General features: G+C 38.4%; 1 long non-coding RNA gene across 4 annotated transcripts in view; it reads right to left on the minus strand.

Annotated features, from left to right (window-relative positions):
* Window positions 1–19,995, minus strand: part of LOC131096996 (uncharacterized) — a 121,352-nt gene that overhangs the window by 100,094 nt on the left and 1,263 nt on the right. For all 4 annotated transcript variants that reach the window (XR_009116016.1, XR_009116014.1, XR_009116015.1 and 1 more), the window contains exons 2-4: window positions 12,271–12,313; window positions 11,401–11,542; window positions 4,940–5,039 (exon numbers count right to left, since the gene is read on the minus strand). This is a non-coding gene — a long non-coding RNA (uncharacterized LOC131096996). The remainder of the gene's footprint in view (window positions 1–4,939; window positions 5,040–11,400; window positions 11,543–12,270; window positions 12,314–19,995) is intronic.

The raw sequence follows: 19,995 nt of genomic DNA on the forward strand, positions 1-19,995 counted from the left end.
CAGAGAGAACTGAAATGTTTCTGAACTCCTCTCCTGCTGAGAACAGAAAAGGTTTGATGAAGGTCTTCACAAATTCCAAAAGGCAAGACAGTCTGCTTGAAAAGAAGCATTTGCTTGAGATATTGGTTTTGTTTTGAGTTTGTTAGTTTTTTGGATTTTCTTTTTCTGCAGCAGATTAGGAAAAGACAACTTTTTCCAGAAGGAAAGTTTTGTCAACAGGAACAATATATTTTATTAAGCCAAATGTTATAGCTAGAAAAAAAAGCCAAGCACATTTCAGGAGTGCAAAGAACTGAAGAAAGTTTATGTACCTTCAAGCTTGCCATCTGCTCTAATACAAGATATTTCATCTCCCTATAATCCTTCTCTTGTTTATAACCTTAGAGCATCATAAGCATGCAAAAATTTATATTTATTTGATATGAAAAATCTATGTGTAATAGAATAGCCAGTAGGCCTCTGGGAAATAAGCTGAATTGATTTATAGAGAAAAAGTTAATGCTTTTTTTATTATTATTTACAGAACTAACTTGGGCCCAGGATCTAGCTATTTACTTGGTTGGTTGATATTTTGCAGTGAAATGCTTGCTCTTTCTATGATATTAGAGTCAAATCTACTCAAGGTTGGAGTTATCACCCCTGCCACAAAAGTTGCATTCTCACAAATAGATGATTTTCTAAAATCAACATTTTTCTGACCAAAAGGAATCTCTCTCAAAAAAATTTAATCCAACTCTTTGTCTGTCTGTGGAGGCAGACGAAAATTATTAATAATACAAAAAATAAGAGAAAGCTGGGAAAAAAATAATGCTAGAAACAAAACATTGTGATGTACATAATAGTTTCTGTCAGCCTGGACTAGGGAGTGGGAAGAAAGATTTAATAAAAAGTAGAAAAACAGTTCTCATTAGTGAGTAGGCAATTTCCAGAATGAAGGGCTCTTGAAAATAGCTGTGAAGGGTTGATCCTGGCTGGACACCATGTGCCCACCAACAATACTCTGTCCCTCCTCAGCACAGTGGGAGAAAAAATATAACCACATTCTCGAGGATGGAGATAAGGACAGGGAGAGGGACAATTGCTCACTCACCAATTACCATCGTGGGCAAAACAGACTCGACCTTAAGTCAATTTATTGCCAATAAAATCAGAGTAAGGTAACGAAAAATAACAAGTAAATCTTAAAACCTCCTCCCATGCAGCAGCTCAGGAGCACAGGGAGTGGGGGCTGTGGTCAGGCCATCACACACTGTCTCTGCTGCTCCTCCCTCCTCAGGAGAGGATTCCTCCCACTCTTCCCCTGCTCCAGCCTCAACTCTCTCCCACAGGAGACAATCCTCAACAAACTGCTCCAATGTGAGTCTCACAAGCTTCCCAAGGGCTCACAGCCTCCTTTAAGTTTCCACTTGCTCCAGGGGCTGCAGGTGGATCCCTGCTCCACCCTGTACCTCCATAGGCTGCCGGGGAATCTCAGCTCTGGTGCCTGGAGCACCTCCTGGCCCTCCTGCACTGACCCTGAGGTCTGCAGGGCTGCTCCTGTGATATATTCTCATTCTTCTCCTCTGACTGCTGTTGCCCAGAAGTTTTTCCCCCTTCTTGCATCTGTTACCTCAGAGGTGCTTCCAGCATTGGCGCTGGGCTCAGCCTTGGCCTCTGGTGGATCTGTCCTGGATCTGGCTGGCATCAGACAAGAGGGAAGCTTCCAGCAGCTCCTCACAGAAGACACTACTGCAGTCCCACACTACCAAAACCCAATATAATGCCTGGCTTGAATTAAAAGGGGAAAAGGGGGATTTAAATCAGATCATGACTATAGAGTTCTCTCATAAAGGATGTAATTGCATAAGGCTGTTTTAAAATGATGAGAAGCATAAGAGAATATTGGTGTTATTTTTAAAATAGAGGAAAAAAACACACCAAACAGAAAAAGTGGGGTTTAGCCCTTCAACAGACATCTTAAAGAGACTCCAAGTTAACTCTTAGAATCCCCTTTTCTCCATGGCTCCGAAGTACAATTTCACTTTTTTTCAAGAATCAAGAATATAAAAACTGCACTGTCACACATTGTTTAGATACCTGTAAGGACTCTTCCCATCTGCTGCCAAGATTTCCCTGATGAGTCGCCTTCATAAATCAGCCTCATTTTTAATTTAATTTTTCACCTCTCTGATGGTGACAATAAGCTGCATCTGCTTTTACAGCTGCTGCCAGGTGCCACAGAGGTACAACTCTGCCTCTGACTGGGTGGGGAGTCCTTTAGGGGTCAGCTGATGTGACTAAGCTTTCAGGTCCAGGCAATCTGCTTTGAAATTCCTGTCATTAAAATGAGAATAAGGAAAAAAAGGAGGGGAGGGGAGGGGAGGCTGCAGAAGTAGAAGGGATGTGACCATGACACAAAATTTCCTGACAATGATAAAGGGAGGGATTAGAAGTGTCAGCCTCAGCTAAGGGGAAAGGAGGTGCTCAGGCACCCCAAAGGCTGCAGCCATACTGAAAACATGACTTTTGCCAGGTAGCACTTCTTTTCTTTAACTTTGAGTACTGAGATGTTTTAAGCAGCATGATTCCCTATGGTCAGAGGGATAAAAAAAATTAACTTCTTATCTTTGACTTTGAACTAGGACAATTTTCCTGAATTATCAAAGTCACTATGAAGCTTCCCCATTTATTCTGTCTCTCTCTGTAACTAACTCTAGACCCTAAGTCTCTAGGGTGAGGTTCACACAGACAAAATTCTTTTATTTAATTTCATTTAGCAATAACAAAAGCCTGGTTTTATCCCAATATTTGCCCTTGGCAGACATCAAGCCCAGTACACTTAGCCTTGATTCCAGGGCCAATTTCAGGAAGAGAAGCTGCAGCTGGCTGTTTCCACATGCCCCATGCTGCTGCTGTGTAGAGTGCAAGGTGGCAGCTATGCAGAAATGTGTGGGTCAGGTAGTGTCACTTGTCCATGTCTTGTCTGTCCACTTGACCCCTTTTTCCCTTGCAGTGACAATTTCCTCTCCAGCAGGTCAGTCGTGGGGAGTTTTGAATGCCAGCAGGGGCTCTGTGGAATACTGCACATTTTGATACATCCATGCAGTGCACGGAGCCTCTTCTCATCTGAAGTGAGACTGATTCCCTTATACATTTCACAGGAAATTCTCCTAATTACTGCAATTCTTTTGGTCTGTTTTTTTTACTGGGTTTTTTTGGGGGTTTTGTTTTTCAAGTCAGTTATCTGTATTTTGGGTATTGATTGGAAAACATTCCAGAAGTTTTTTAGTGGGCACATAGTTGCCCTCCCTCCCCCTGCTTTTATTGCTGCCTGAAATGTAAATGGCAAGAAACACGAGCCTGTCATATGGAACAAGACATCCCAGCCTATGTCTGCTCTTGACTCCTTATTATCTGGCATCCCACAGGCTGGAAGCCTTTTCTGTTATTCCAGTCTATTGTAGAGGATGCATCTTCAATATTATTTTGACTTTTTATCTGCACTTTCCCCTCAAATCTCAAACTGACAAGTTCTTTCTGAATATAAAAAATATTGCATATGCATATGCTTATTTTAACACAAAGATTTCTTTAACTATTTCGTTTCTCTTTTCCTATTTTTTATTTCATAGGATTCATCCTACCTCACATTAGCTGGCAAGATACTTCTGTAAATTCTCTTTGCAGGTAAGAGAAGGAGATGACAGTTTTTTCCATGCAAGCACAGACTCCTGTTCAGCCCTCACTTATTCTGTATGGATTACAGGGAGAGCTGAGACAGCCAGCTCAGTCTACATGTCTCAATATCAGACTGCTAATGTTAAATGCATCTCACTCTCTTCCTAGTAAAACTAATCTCAAAAACTGAAAAATCAACACTTTACTATTTTTTTATGATAAATTTTATCTCCACTGCTTTTTGGTTGGTTTGTTTGTTTTTTATTTTCTTTAGTGCAAGTCTAGGGATGCATATGGATAAGGATTCAATTTGGATGAGTTCTTTGCCTAAGCAGGAGCTTAGGTACTGTTCCAACAGAGCCACAAGTGCTTGTATAGCTGCAATAGGCTGAATATTGTCTCTTTAGCTGATGCTGATAGAGATCAAGAGCACCACAGTCTGATTGATTGTTTTTAAAACCAGGCTGCAACCAAAAAAGTAAAGCGGAATAGTCTTCTCTCAGTGTTCCTATTAACAACACCTAATCCTAACCATCTTCAAAATAATCATCAAGGTTGAAACAGCAGTTTAAGTTCCTTCTACACTTGATAGAGAGATACAGGTATCTCCATAGAGCATCTTTCCAGCACTAGTCTTAGGAAAACATAACATGGCCCTCATACACATTTGTTTTTCCACCTTAACTGCAGAAGGAGGCATGACAGCTTCTTCAGACAAACTATCCAATTTTTAAGTAGCTAAAGTTAGATAATACAAATTTTAGTTTATTTAACTAGCAGGCATATTCCATCAGTTATGCTTTCATTAAAAAGTATTTACTTAATTCTCTTAGTGCAACATCTCATAATCCATGTAGCTATTTTGGACAGACATTTGAGCAGCAACAAAAGGAGAGTTCAGGCATCAAATGTGACTGAATGGATTCTGTGGCAAATAAACTCATAAAATGCCTTTCTACAATAAGCAACCTGAGACAGTGACACAGTCCTAGGGTGTTCTGCATCACAGCAATGTCTCACTTATATTCAGCGAGTAAAATTGGGATATTTTCATATCAATACATTCAGCTTTAAAGTGAGAGTACATAAAAGAGCTGATGGTTCAAGCATGTTGCTCAACGATAATTTACCTCACACACAATTATTGCAGCGTGGAATACTGCACAAAAATACCTAAGAAGTTGCTGCAGTTTCAAGAGACTGGGGAGAAGTCTGCTCTTTTTGGGGAAATTGCGACATCTGCTGGTTTTTAACAACAAACCCAGAAATGCTTCATCATTACCGGTTTCAGAAGAGGCACACTGTGTGAGGGCACAGATGTGACTTTGGAGACACAAACGGTGGTGACAGCGCTGCAAGGCATCAAGGCAGGAGTTGAGGTTCTGGAAACAGAGTAAAATCATCAAGGGTTAAAAAAAAATTTGAAGATCGGCTTCACAAAAATGTTTCACAAAACATCACAGATCATTGGAATCTGACAGAATTACTCTCAAGACTTCAGAAGTCAATATTCAGAAAGAAAGTTTAAGTTCAATTTTCTGTCTTTCCTGTTGCTGTCCTACAATTGCACACATAAATATAATTTAACACTGCATTCGAAATATAAACTCTTCAGTTCTGCAGTAAGAAGAAAAACCTTGCAGGGAGAAGTAATATAAACCAACCCATTGTTAACAACTTTTGCTAGTAGATATTTACCAATTAGAAAAACAATATCACAATGCACTAGGAGTGCTGGCCTGTTCTCAGGTGCCTGTTTTTAAATAAATGGTAAAAACCAGAACAATTGTGAATACCATCTTTAAAGATATGTTACTTTTCACAAGCAAAGGACTATGAGTTTGACAGGCTCTGAATTGTTCTGCAGAACTGTATTCACAGCTAACACTTGCACATCTCCCAGCAACTGCTGCTTTATTTCAAACGTGTGTGGAGAGATCTATTCATAAATTGTGTGCACAAACATAATCATACACCACTTTTGAACATTTACAATGAGAGATGGCTCATTAAGACAAGAGGAAGTTGTATTTTTAAGTATGGAAATTAACACTGGAAATAAAAGTTTACCCTTCCCTTTGAAGACCAAAAATCTGGACCCATTCTTCTAAGCTTAGAATTAAACTTAAATAGCATTCAGTGCTTTGTAAGTTGACCTCCAATTTGCTTTGTTATTGAAGTATAATATATCCAACATGGCAAAGAGGAGTCAGGTACAGTCGTGGTTGGAAGAAAATAGATTATTTTCTTATCCATTCAGGGTATAATGAACAAAAGAAGTACGTTTGTCACTCTAGGCACTGTGCCTAGAGCTTGGGTCCTTAAGGAACAGAGGGCTTTTGCAAAATCTGCTACTGTTTAAGAGACCTCAGCAGCACTGATTTCTAAACCAGGAAATTAACAGAAGGCTGAAAAGAATGAAATGTCTCCAATTGTATCCTTCAAGCACACCAATAAATTTGTCAGCATATTCTTGACATAGACAAGATAAAACATTAAGTTGACAGTGACAGAGTGCCGCCACCTGAGACACCGAGTTTTTCTGCCTTCTTGTCAGCAGCTTGTTTTAAAAAATCCCTACAACAGGATGGGAAAATGAGAAAGACTAGAGAAAAAAATCTTTTCAAAATGTCAGTACCCAGAATTACGCCCAGATGCTCAATAGAAAACCAGTCACTGAAAATGTGGAATTGGCATCATTGTATTTTGATGCACAGCAGAGAAACACTTCCAAGGAAGAACTGGAAAAGGACTAGCATCTGCTACCTGCTAATTAACACTTTAAACACAGCATTGCAGGTGGCTGAAACAGAGCAATGCAAACCTGGAGCATACAGCATGCTGAGCCCCACTCCGCTGGGAGGGATCTTGCTCCCTCCCTTCTCGCTGCAGAATCCATTCCAGAGCTGCCTGCAGTCTTTTGCATTTGTCTGCTTCTTCACTGCCTTGACAGCCAGTATTATAGTTATTTAGATGTTGTGTAACTGTATTACTTAATGTTTGCACAGTGCTTTGAATATGTGAATTGCTATCCAGCTATTCAGTGTTATTATTTCCATTAGGATGAACCATAAAAGCATACTGAAAAAGACAGTGCTTAAGTTGAATAACCTCCTTTAAAAAGGAATAGCAAATCCATCAGGTCTTGTCAAGATGTTCCACTACCTAAATATTTGAAAATTGTACCTGCATTTGCATTACACATACACATACTTGGACATGCATATGATTTTATTTCAAAGATCAGTGGCTTAACTAGTACTTTCGTTTATTACTATCAAAGAGAACATATAAAACCCTACACCGTGAATATAATAAAGATTCGGTTAAGTTAAAATTTAATAACATGTCTTAATGATAGTATTAAGAAAACTAACCTTGGAAATGAAATTAATGACATTCTTTGATGTTGCTCTGTCTCAACTTTGTACCTTGTACAGGTCAGACTAATTTTATCAATTCAGGGAAATAAGGCAGAAAGGTTGTACAAATGTAATTATACTATTAACATTTTAAAGACAAAAATTTTAATCTGTATACTGTAACCAAAGTAAAATTACTTTTCTAATTCCAGGATAACTGTTTAAAAGAGTCTTGCCTCTCAGTTTAAAACTAAGCATATGATGAATTGCATCAGTAGGACTACAATAGTATAGACTAATACTTTATGGCAGCTTGACTTGCTATATCAAGAATTCTGTGGGTTTGAAAAGCTGCATAGTCAATCAATTTATAAAAACACCACAAACAACTGTTTTCTGGCCATATGGGCATAGATAATTCCAGTCCTCCCAGAGATTTATCTCAGAAATAAACACTAGCTAGAATAAAGTTTCCTAATTCCTAATTTCCTAATTAAAAGTAATTTTAATTAGGAAATAATTAGGATAGAATTAATTGAAAAGACATTTCAAAGAAGACTGGTAATAGTTGTGGTGGATATAGAAGCATCTATGTTTGCACAGAGAGTTTTTTATAATGAATGGGAAAAAAGAACAAACCTATTTGTCAGAAGCCAGTCCATTTCCCCCAGCTGTAGCTTTTAATTTAACGAGTTATCCTTCTCTTTAAAATGCATGCCTCATTTAAAAAGATTGATAGATTAATATTACTGAAGTGATAACTTCAAAGAACATGTCACATCTGATGACAAGGTATGTTTTCTTTAAAGATGAAATCAAATGAAACATTTGCTTTTTAACACACAATCTGAGGGTCTTAGTTCACATTTGTTGGTTCAGAGGAAGTCTGGAAGTACCCATGGGTTGAGAATTCTAACAAACTGTCAGGCAAGCTAGAGATTGCAAAAAAAAGGTTGGGTTTCATTAGTATATAGTCCAAATTTTTTGGACTATAGGCTTAAAGATTAATCAATGTTTGATAAAAAGGATTAACCTGAGACTCATGTTGCTGTCTCCATCCTGCTGAACCAGTCCCTGGAGTCTCTGTTATGGCTGATAAAGGAAAATGGGCACTCTCAGAGATAATTTATCCCAATGTAGATTGCAAAATGAAATAGACAGACCTCCATATGGAGAGACTGGAATGAAAAGTAAAATTATGAAAAAAATAGATTACACATTGGCTCCAGTACTGTTATCAGTAATTAATTGTCATGGTTGGGTGTCTAGAAGAGAAAACAAAATGTCTTGAACATTTCTGTGTTGCCTTCCTCTCGCCGCCTCAGTTAATAGAAAGAACAGTCTTGGAAGAGGAAAGGCAAGGACCTTAAATCCCTGCATGAGGCTGTCTTGATGGCTGCAGATTTATTCAGGAAATAGAAGCTGCATCCCATCCCTGGTTTTCCCAGCTGCCCTTGCTTAGCTACTTGGCATTTCCCTAGGCCAAGAACCCTTGGGAAACTGCCCTGGCTAAGGGAAGACATCCAGGAGAACAGAACGGCTTCTCTTGTTCCATCATTTTGAAAGAAAATGGGGGAAAACTTCCCCTAAATGTCAAAGCAAAAATAGTTTATAAAAACTCAAACCCAAACACACAAAAAAGAGCTCTGTAGTGATCAGAATCTTCAGATTTGCTCCTCCAGCCTTGACTCTGAAGCTTCCCTTCATGAGACCAATGAGGTTGTTGATACATAAACACCATTTCTGCCTCCCTCCTAGCATTCTTTCAGCCTCCATTTGGAACTTCTCTGCAGATTCTCCTTCTGTTATCTCTGTTTGTTAGATTTGTTCATTAAATACATCCAGAAGGAAAGGCAGAGTGAATCAAGCCTGTGCCATTATGAGGCTGTTTCCAGTCACCCTCTTCACTCAGTCTGTTAGCTCTGCTTTCTGGACCTCCTCATGTGTTTCTTCCCTAATCACTCTGTTGGCCTCTGGGTGTGGACTGGCTCTCACAAGTGATACCCATATTGTTGGACAAATGGGTATAATGGGGAAAACTCAAACCCTGGACCTGTAAACATCCACATCACCTCCTATTTATTCCTGATTCTTATCTTCCTTTCAGTAGCAGTGTAGATGTAAGCACAGTGTCCATGAAATCCTTGGTATGACAGTATAGATTGCTTCATAAGCTCTGCCTGAGCAAATATTCAATGATGCTTCTCCATGCAGGGAGCTCTGAAGAGCTCATCCTTCCTTGCAGAGCCTCACACTTTCACTTCTAAATTAAATCCTTGGCAGCCTTGCACATCTGCCAGAGGACGTCTGCACAACACAAAGCACATTGTTGTTTCTCCCATGGCTGAAGGTCACGTCTCAATTGCTTAAGGAAGACCTTATATGTTCTTCCAGATGCTTTTCATACACAATTTAAATATGGGCTGAGGTAACCTCTGTCTTTTTTTTTAGACTAAGTAATCTGAAACAGCAATAAGCTATTGAAATTCAAGTCATATCTTCTATCAAAGATACGACTTCACTGTGCTCAGAAACACTGTCTGGGGACAGCCAAAAAGGACAAGTATTCTGCTGCTCTTCTGGCACCTCCAGGAAGACTAATGAATCCATCATGGGAAGGTCAGAAAAGGCAGCACCACACCACTTCCAAGTCACTGCCACAGGAACACAGGAATTATTTTAATCTCAAAATTTCTCCTTCAATTGAGCGAGCAGCTGCCTCTGGCAGCCATGCAAGAGAGATTTGGGCTGAAATAATTTAGCAATGTGGAAGGATGGAGCAAAGCAAGTGGAGAGAGAGATGGAGGGGGAAGCTGTAGTATAAAGTATATAAAGTTACACAGTTTATTTCCTCCACACCCACAATGGGAGGAAGTTAGAAGGAACACCTTTGTTTCAGAGAGAGTTCCTCTGAGAACAGATAATCAGAGAAAGCTGTCATTTATCAAGTCACTCTGGCTGTCACTGTGCTGCTATTAACTCTGACTCAGTTCCAGCATTTCTGCATCAAATGATATTAACACCACCCCTGTGGAAATTATTGTTTCTCTGCTATATCAAAAAATTATCAAATACATGTTATTCCTTTCTTCTAAATAGTTTCTGCTATTTGGTTTAGAAGCAAGCAAGAAATAAAGGAAGCAGGAGGAAGACAGTTCTGAGAGCACTGAACTGCAAACACAAATGCTTGTTGTAGAGAGATGCTTATGTAGGGTGGCAGGTATGAAGAAAAAGTGACATTTATAAAAAAGTACTGATGGTCAGCTTGAAGACGCCCATTGCAGAGGGGTTGGACTGGATGATCTTTAAAGGTTCCTTCCAACCCAAGGCATGCAAGTATTCTGTGATCAGTCAGGTGGTCCTGAGGTAACCCTGAGGTGGTATATTTTGCAATGCCCATTTTACATTTAAGGCAAAATGAAGGAATGGTGTCCAATTGCCCCTTTCTACAAACTGTTGCTAAGTAGAGTTGTACATCTGCTTTCAGAGTAGGGTAATATTCTCAATAGCAACATAATCTCCAACATTTTGGAGCTCAGTAAAGTGAAATGCATTTTTCACTAGGTAACAGTAGGATTGGAATAAATATACCCGTTTCTTCTCATCATGCCTGTGTGAGTTGAAGCATTAAACAGATTCTGCCTAGATTCCTAATCTGGAATGTATATTAAAACTGTTTAGATGTCATCAGTAACTAATATAAATTATAAGTCAATGATTGGCATAGAGAGCTTTAAAAACTTACTTCATAAAACAGATGATAGCAGCAATTAGCCTACAAACAAATTTTGTAGTGAAGAATCAGCCAGGTATTCTTCCAACAACTGATAAGGTTAGGGTCCAAAGAACATGATGAAGAGTGAGGCAGAGTCAAAGTTCAACTTGTTGAATGACAGCTGTGCAAGCTGTTTTTACACTAGCTCTGCAGAGGAAATTCATAGACAAGTGCAATGCCAAAATTTGGAAAGTAGGCATCAGCCAATCTCCTACCTTTGTAGACTGCTGCTCCAAACATCTCACCGAGGTTACTGTTCTTCAATTATTTACTGTTCTTATTGCTGCCCCCTAGGACCTCTACTTCAACCCTGTCTATGAACTACAAGAACCAGAGATTTTCAAATTCCAAGGAGCATCAGGAAGCTGCAATTGTGCAGTGATGCCTAGGACTTCTGCCAGGGCAAAAGAAATTGTATTCTCTTTGAGCAGCTGCTGAAGGAGAAATACAGCCCTTTATCACACAGAAATCCACTAAGCTCTTTCCTGACTGCCCACTGCTTTACATTGTGTGTTGCATCATTAGTCTTGTCTTCTCAAAATACTCAGAAAGCAGCAAGAGTGAATTCCACAGCACCCAAAGGAATTTTACAGACAAACAATTGACCTGTTATTAGAGTAGATGGCATGGAACTTCACATCCCACCAGACATGTGGTTGTCAGTAGGTCTTAGCAGGGGAGCAGCTGCAGTCTCCTTTGGAGCTGGCACACCAGGTCCTCTCTGGGAGCCCAGAGTGCTCCTTTGCCTCTGAAAGAAATCATTTCACTTCTGTCAGATAGTTAGGATGATAAAATAATTAAGAATACTGTGGGTGTTTCACCATATATTTGGTTTGTGTGAGGTATTTCCGTATAGAGGGAAAAAACATGGCTTAATATAGAATTTGTAAAGGAAGGTTATATAACCTTCCCACAAATCTAACAGTTCATTTTATCTATTTTCAGACTTAAGAGAAATACTTTGTTCCTTATCATTCATGTCTCTCTATAAATTTGTCAGTGGGAATGTGACAGTGTCACTCACTCAAAGGCAGCACTATCCCAAGGAATATTTTGCAAATGTTACATCACAGGAAAAATAAGTACCTGACAAACCCCATCCTTCGAGAGGTCACTTGCTGTGTAGAAGCAGAGACAGCTTCCAATGCAATCAGTCAGCTAAGGATTTTTCCAGAAATAAGTATCACAAAGCCCTGACAATGTTTGGTGCTGTACAGCTGAGACCTAAGGTGTGGTCTGTGTCTAAAAATATTAAAGAACTTTGAGATAAAACTTGTGTTCAATACTTAATGCTTCATAGTTCTGGAAAATCTTGAGCTCTATGGTATGTTTTCCTATTTCATTTTGAACGTATTTAATTTATTTAAATTAAAATGCTTCTACTTAGTAAATGTGTGTATGTACATACTGATATATATGCATATATATATATATATAAGTATATATATATAGGGTGTGTTGGTACTGACTACTTACTTGCTGAGAATCCTTCCTCAGCACGTTATGATTTTAGCAAAGCCTGTGAAAGAAAGACAAAAAGATAGAGTGACAAAAACTCATGTCAAAGAATTTTCTTTTGTAGGATGAAAGGACGGGGAATAGATTATTATGAAGACTGGAAACAGAATTTAAAATAAAATAGAAAGAAAGGGATGGGAAATTAGAATTTTTGGGCTAAATATGCTGTCACTTTTTCCTGAAAGGCTACCAGAAAAGTTCACAAGATGGATGGTTTATATTTCAGACAGTAATACTTTTCACAGTTTCTCCAAAACACATCTCTACCCCAAAGAGTACCTTTTCTCCCTCTATTATCCTAATATGAAACAAAATTTATTCTGACTGCAAGACTAGAAGATGACTGTAGTGAAAAACTCCAGTGACAGTAAAACAGCAACCTTTAAGTGCCTCAACATATTAGTTAACTCAACACTTTCATTTTCTTACAGATTTGAATTGGTCTCTTTATTATTACTTGTGTTAAAAGATCTTCATGGTCATTTTTCAAGGCAAAAACGTGGGCACTATTAGTCTATAACACAAACATCAAAACAATAAAAGAGATTTCTGAAACAGCCAAGTGTCTGCTCAAGGAACTAGGAGACGAAGACCATAATCCAGGGTGCAGATGGTTCCTAATTCTGATAAAGCTGTAATTTCCATGTTCCTTTCTCCTCTGGTGATCTTACAGCATTTTTGAGGGGGGACTGCTGTCCCCTTCTCCACATTTACACATTTGGCTACAGTCTGGGGCAGTTTTGCAGAAAGCCCAACCGCCTGTTTCTAAGTAAAAACACATTTCCATGTCCCTTCATGATAACTTAGGGGTGGTGAGCAATATTCCCTATATCTTATCCCTGCCTACATTTCCAGTTACAACACAAGTATCCAGAAGGAGACAGCTGTCAGCATAGTTAAACTGCATGCAGCAGTGGACTGGAAAGATACTTGAGGGAAATTCCTTATTCCTGCCCCGAATTTTTCCTTTGTCCAGAATTAATTTATTAATTAATTTCCCAGGTTATTTTCCAATTTTATCAATTTACAATTCATAAATTTGGAAAATAATCTGGGGAGAGACTTCATAAACATTTTGGTTAAAAACCTTTATCTTCACTGATGTATTCAAACTTCCAGTAATGTTTGGCTTACACATTTGATAAGAACTTTAATGGAAAGACCTTTCACATAATGTGTTTGAGTAACAAAGAGAGAAATGAAGCATTTACAGGGCAAACAATAATACATATTTTTCACTGTACTTACTGTATATTTAACATTTTCTGTCACTGTTTGTAAAACTCACAGTACCAGGGCTGTTTCAACAGTTGAACTTTACTCAATGACTTTGTCAACTTCATTGTCTTTCAGCATTAGTCAAATATTCTCAATTAATTTTAGAGTAATGGGAATTTTGGAAAGCAAAGATTGTGGTGAATATTTGATGAAGTAATGGTATGTCAACAGTCTAAGCATGGCTTGATTATGGAAATGAAATTTAGGCAGGGAATTAAACTATTAAAGCAGAAAATGTCTAATTAAATGGAAACCATGCATTGACTTCAATTATTCTTTACACAAGAATTATTTTTCAAGTTCTATTTAAGTAGTATTATACAGCAACATATAATTAAAAATCTAATACAACCTTCAAATTACAAAAGGCATCCCACTCTTAACAGGAAATAGCAGCCCACTTTTAACAGGAAAAAACAACCTATGTGAATGATTTCTGTTAACTGAAACAAATATTTTCACTTTCAAAATGTATTTGATGTTTTAAGTTCAGCACACAGAACACAGAACAGATTTCAAGGAAAAAAGTAAAAGCAATAAGAAAATGCATTCACAAGTGTATGAAGTATTTACATATCTTCTAGATAGTAGAGGAAATGCCCTCAGCTTCTGAATGTTTCATAAACATTAGCATGCATATTCCGTAAAGTTTATACCCAAAAGCTCATCATCTGCATCATCATTGAGTCATTTACTGAATGCCACTCTCCCAGTTAACACATTTTAATAATTCAGTCCCAAATCAGGAACAATTGGACAAGATTTGCATTTACAAAAGATCATGAATAGAAGAAAGTCAGTCTGCAGATAGCACAGGCACTGATGGCACTGCTTGCCAGCCCCTAATGCCAGGGACAGGCATGACAGATTGGTCACCTTATTTTCCAGCAGAAGATCATAGAATCATAGAATTTTAGAATCACAGAAGCCTAGAATGGTTTGGGTCAGAAGGGACCTTAAAGATCATTCCAACACCCCTGCCTAGGGTGAGGATACCCTTCACCAGAGCAGGTTGCTCAGAGCCCCATCCAGCGTGCCCAGCCAGGTATGTGGCATCCACAGCTTCTCTGGGCAACCTGGGCCGGTGCCTCACCACCCTCTGACGGATATACATGATACACATTGCACCCTCATATATTTAGGATGCTTAATCCTGATGCCCAGCTTTGTCCTCAAATGAGACAAACAATTCAAATATTCTGTCAGCAGTCCTGGTGTCATTGTAATGTCTCAGAGGCCCAATGACAGAGTAGGATGGTGGTGAGGCTGATTAAGCAAAGAACAGAGACAGGTTCCCTGTGACAGTGGTCACAAGGGTTCTTGGATGAGGGGAGAGATGAGAATGTTGACTCCATGTTCAGAAGGCTTGATTTATTATTTATGATATATATATATTACATTATAACTAACAAAAAAGAATAGAAAAAAAAGGTTTTCTCTCAGAAGGCTAGCTAAGAATAGAATGGAATGAAAACAAAGGTCTGTGGCTCAGACAGAGAGAGAGAGACCACTCTGCCATGAGTGGTCAGTAAATCCAAACATCCACATGAGACCAATCACAGATCCACCTGATCCATTCCACAGCAGCAGACAACCACTGTTTACATTTTGTCTCTGAGGCCTCTTAGCCTTCAGAAGGAAAAACCCTAAAGAAAAGGATTTTCACAAAAGATGTCTGTGACAGGCTCCCTGTCTCATCCTCATAACTGAGTGTATGATCACTGAAAGAAAAACACAGGGATAGTTTATTTCGTTAGGAATAATCTTCCCAAGGGGAATGAACTTTTCTTCACAATTGATAAGTGATTTCAGGTGTAAAAAATCCATTAAAAATGAAAATTAATTGTTTCTTCATTTTTAGATTAAGAAATGTGATGTTTTCAATTTAAAACCCCTTTTTAAAACTCTATTTTTCTTTTTATATGTAATTTTATTCCCAAGTAGAAAAATTGATTGCTTGAATATCAAAGCAAAAATTCTGTTAGAATTACATCTTTTTAGTCTACTTAGCATCTAACAACCACACAGGCGACTTAGACTAGCTAAAAATGGGAGACATAGGTAGTCATCAATTGCAGTTTCCTAGCAGTTTAAATTTTCCCAAGCTATTTCCAAACATGCACACAAGGGATTGAAAAGATCTTAAGAGTGAGACCTCTGACCATGTCATGAAGACGTCCAACCCAAACCTGACATGTCTGAGGGACACCTCAGAAGAATTTGCTTGAAAATTTAATGCTTTCTTCAAAATCTTTCATATTTTTAATTTCAATTAATTTCTCACGGGTTGTTTGGTAATTTTATGCATCATCCTAAGTAGCCTGACAATACTATATTCTTGTTAAAACTAGCTGGAACTCATCCCACAGCACACACAGAAACAAAAACTGATGACAAATTCTTCTCAGAGCACCTCTAAAATCAGGAACATGAATAACTAAACATCAGAATAGCACAATTATTTTAAAAATTGTTCTAGCTGGTTAGTATAATTGCCCATGTCACCGCAAACCAATTTTTCCAGCGGCGTTTGCATCTCCAGATCAGCACTAAAGTGCTGAGTGTAGCTAACACATTTGGAGCACCAGGGAATTTAAAGACTGAGAAAAGCTGTTGAGGAGAGAAAGTAATGGTGTTTAATACCAAATGAGATCAAAAGAAACCCATCAGTATGAAATGGGCTGTGTAGAATATCTCCCAGTATGGCAATTGCATTAATGAGCATGCAGTTTCATGAAGCCAAGTTGTTACAGACCCTGGACTGTGATACTAATTCCACCCTGTGAAATAGAAACAACTCAGAAATGTAGAAAAGCTGCTCTAAATCCTGCAGCCAGCTCACGCGTAGATGCAGATTCACTAGGAAGATAATGGTGTGAATTTACTTGTTCCCCAGGTTTTGACACAGGACAGTTAACATGCATGGAGCAACAAGAAAAGGGGTCAGAGAAATACCTTTGCTAACATGGGGAAGAGTTCTTCAGCTCTAGAGCAGAAGGCCAGGTCAATCATGCATGATTCAGGACATCTTATGATGGTAAAAGGACCTGAACACAGGAAATTCAGACCTAGGATTCAGCAAGATACAGGTAGGAACTGCAATTCACTCTCTGCAAGCTGTAAGAGACTTTCTGACTATTAACACCTCTGTACATGGCCCAGCCAACATCTGCAAAACAAACCAAATCTATCCAAAACCAACCTCTGTGAGTGTAACACACTTCCAGCAGCACATGGGTGGAAGCTCTTACAGCTGCATGGTCCCAGCACAGCCAGACTCAGAGCTCTTCTTAGAGCTCTTCTTCTTGTAATCTCCCTTAGACCCTTCTTTAGTGATGCTTTGAAGTCCTAATAGGCCTTTGCTCCTACTCCTTAGAGACTCACATGTGGTTTCTGACACCTATGGGATAGAGTAATTGTTTTAAACTAAAAGTGGGTCAATGTAGATTAGATATGAGGGAGAGGTCTTTTATAATGAGGCCACTACGCATTATCCAGAGAATTCTGGATATCCCATCCCTGAAAACATTCAAGGTCAAGTTGGACTGGGTCTTGAGTAGTTGAAGATGTCTCTGCTGCTGTCGGGGAAGTTGAACTATGTGGTCCTTGAAGGTCCCGTCCAACCCAAACATGATTCCATGGTTCTACATTGCTGCAGATCTGTTTTCAGCTGTTTGAGCTCAACAAGTACACAACATCACCAGCTGAACAAAAAAATATTCAGGACAAGGAGACGAGACAGAGGAGATCAGGCAGAAAGAAGACAAGGATTTCTCTAGAATTACACTGTCACAGTTCATTCTGACCTAAGGCCACAATTTTCTCCCTTTCTTTTCATTATATTAGTTTTGCTGGTTATTTTTGTGGAGCAAATTTCTTCCTTGCCCATTGAAATGATTGACCAAGTATATGTAGTCTCTCAGTAAACTCCATCTCCATTCACTTCCCCTTTTTGGAAAGGAACACATCACCTGCCTTCTCTTTGCATTGGAACAAAAATGCTGTAGGAAAATGCAAAGGGAAAAGAAGACTCTTCTCTAGATAAATTACATCCTTAATATGACATATTAGATGTCATGTATATAATTGATGTCTCTAAAAGCTATCCCTACATTTCAGTATTGTCTTGCTGTTGCCAAGGAGTCTTTTTGTAAATACTTGCTTTTGGAAAAATGTAGTGACAAAACACTTTCCAGGTTTCCATGACTGCTGCAGTGTTTAATTTATTTTGATTAATTCTGTGTTTACATCTGCTTTCAGTCTTTGAGAATCCTTTGAGAATCCACCTAGCCTATGCTGATCTCCAAAAAACTGATTGGGAATTTCATGTTACAGTCTTTGTCTAAATAAAAAAAAAAAAAGGGGGGGGGGGCAGCATTTGATTTTGTAATTCTTCCCCCTGAAAGATTTGTGACATACAGGATATAACTATAGCAGATGTGAGTAAGAAACGGAGGTCCCAAGTCATCTATGTTGCACAGTTATTTCACTGGAATAAGAGTTTTCCTTTCATTGTCTCATCATAGTTTGTTCCAGCTCTTGGCCAGTAGTATTTCCTGTAACCCTCACAACCCATATGAAGCACAGAAGAAAAGACACACAGTTTTAACCTCCATTCAGCAATACACAGAGTGCTCTTATTGCTAACAGAATTAAAACATGTGATTCAATTCCTTTGAACAACTTTCTCAAAGTTATCTTCTCAGTTCACATCTTCCCTTTCATATTTGATGTTTGACATCCTTTTGGTTGCAGATCTAATTTCAACTACATGGCTAAAACACTGGGTGTGTCTTTTTAATCATCCTTAGTCATGAACCAGCTGAAAAGATTCCTGCAATGGGTGAACCATACAAAACTTACACCTGCAAAATTGCATGTTTATTGCAGATTTCCTCTCTGGTCATGTGTGTGAGTACAAATCCATGTTGGTACATGTTGCCCCTGACAGCCACGTAGTTTGAAAGCTGCTTGAGATTTCCTAAGAGCATTTTATTCAAGGGAAAGTATAAAAAAGTAGAAGCAAAGAGAAGTCTGTTGTCTTCCTCTCCAGTCTGTGTTCAAAGGCAATGGTACTCAACTATTCCTGCACTGAAGCATAGCAATGAGGAGACTTCTCCCATCCGGCCTTAGCTGATTCAGACATGTCTTTCAGTCTTCTGGCTTTTCACCCCAGTTCATTACATGAGGACAAGTTGTGCATGTTACTAACTTTCCGGCTTGATTTTTGTGTGAATTTTGGATAAGGATCTGCCTAGGCTTTAAAATTGGCTGGAAAAGTCTATTCTCCTGTGAAGAGAAACAGCCTTTGCCCCTTCTATTCATTTTCACGATGACTTTTGGGGACATATAATCCAGAAGGAATCAATTCAATGATTTTTACAAAATTTAACACATTCCAAAATTTTTGCTGTTTTAAATAAAAGCACATTTGAAAGACAAAATATGCATAGTTGCAGTGATTCCTGGTTTTCCTCTTTACTACTTCTGGGTTTCTTCCTTTACTGCTGTGTCTCCTCCATTTCCTATGTCCCTCTCTTTAAATATGAAGTTAAATAGTTTCCAGATGCAATTTTACTGCTCCCTTACCCTTACATAATGAAAACTAAAAGACACTGTAGAATCCCTGTTGAGACACCACCATCAATAAGTTTGGCAAATAACTGCGATAAAGTTGTTTTATTGCTCTGCTGATTTAAAAATTAAGTCATGGAGAACCGAATGACGTGCAATAATGGTTTAATAGTAACAGATTCACTTTGGGGGTGTCATGATATGTCTTGAGAACTTTTGTTTAAAATATTCATAAAAACACATAGGATACAGTTTGGCAAGTGAAACTTTTCCTAGGCTATAAAGTCTGTGGATTAATCCAGTTATATTTGTGTGATAAACAAGGCTGCTGAGAAAAATCACACCATGTTTATTCCTAAAGCCAAATACTTATAGAAATTTACTTCCATTTTCTTTAACCTTTCAATTAAGTCAGTTTGCACCTTTTTGGTTTGTAATAACAGGATTAAAAAAAAATCCTTACAGATTTTGCATTTCATGTTGAAGCTAATTTGATGCTTCTGTCAGAGATTATTTACACCTAGAAGTCAGAGTAAAATGACAGACTCTGGAAGGCTATAAAAAGGAGTTTATCTTTCTAATCCTAAATTTTAAATGCAGTAAAAGTTTAAGATTCAAAGTCACCTATGTGAATCTGTCTAACAAATTGTTATTCTCTCTCATAGTTTTTTTCCATGAGGAGTTTACTCCTCCCTTTAAACAAAATAGAAAAGAATTTGGGTTTTATGGTCCAGACACACTATATTTTTACTGAAGCTTACCTTGGACCAGATAATGCTTTTGGAAACAGAGTATGAACCAAGATGGACGGAAAACATTAATTTCTGTATG

The sequence above is a fragment of the Melospiza georgiana genome, chromosome 2 (genome assembly GCF_028018845.1).
Source record: "Melospiza georgiana isolate bMelGeo1 chromosome 2, bMelGeo1.pri, whole genome shotgun sequence".
NCBI lineage: Eukaryota > Metazoa > Chordata > Aves > Passeriformes > Passerellidae > Melospiza > Melospiza georgiana.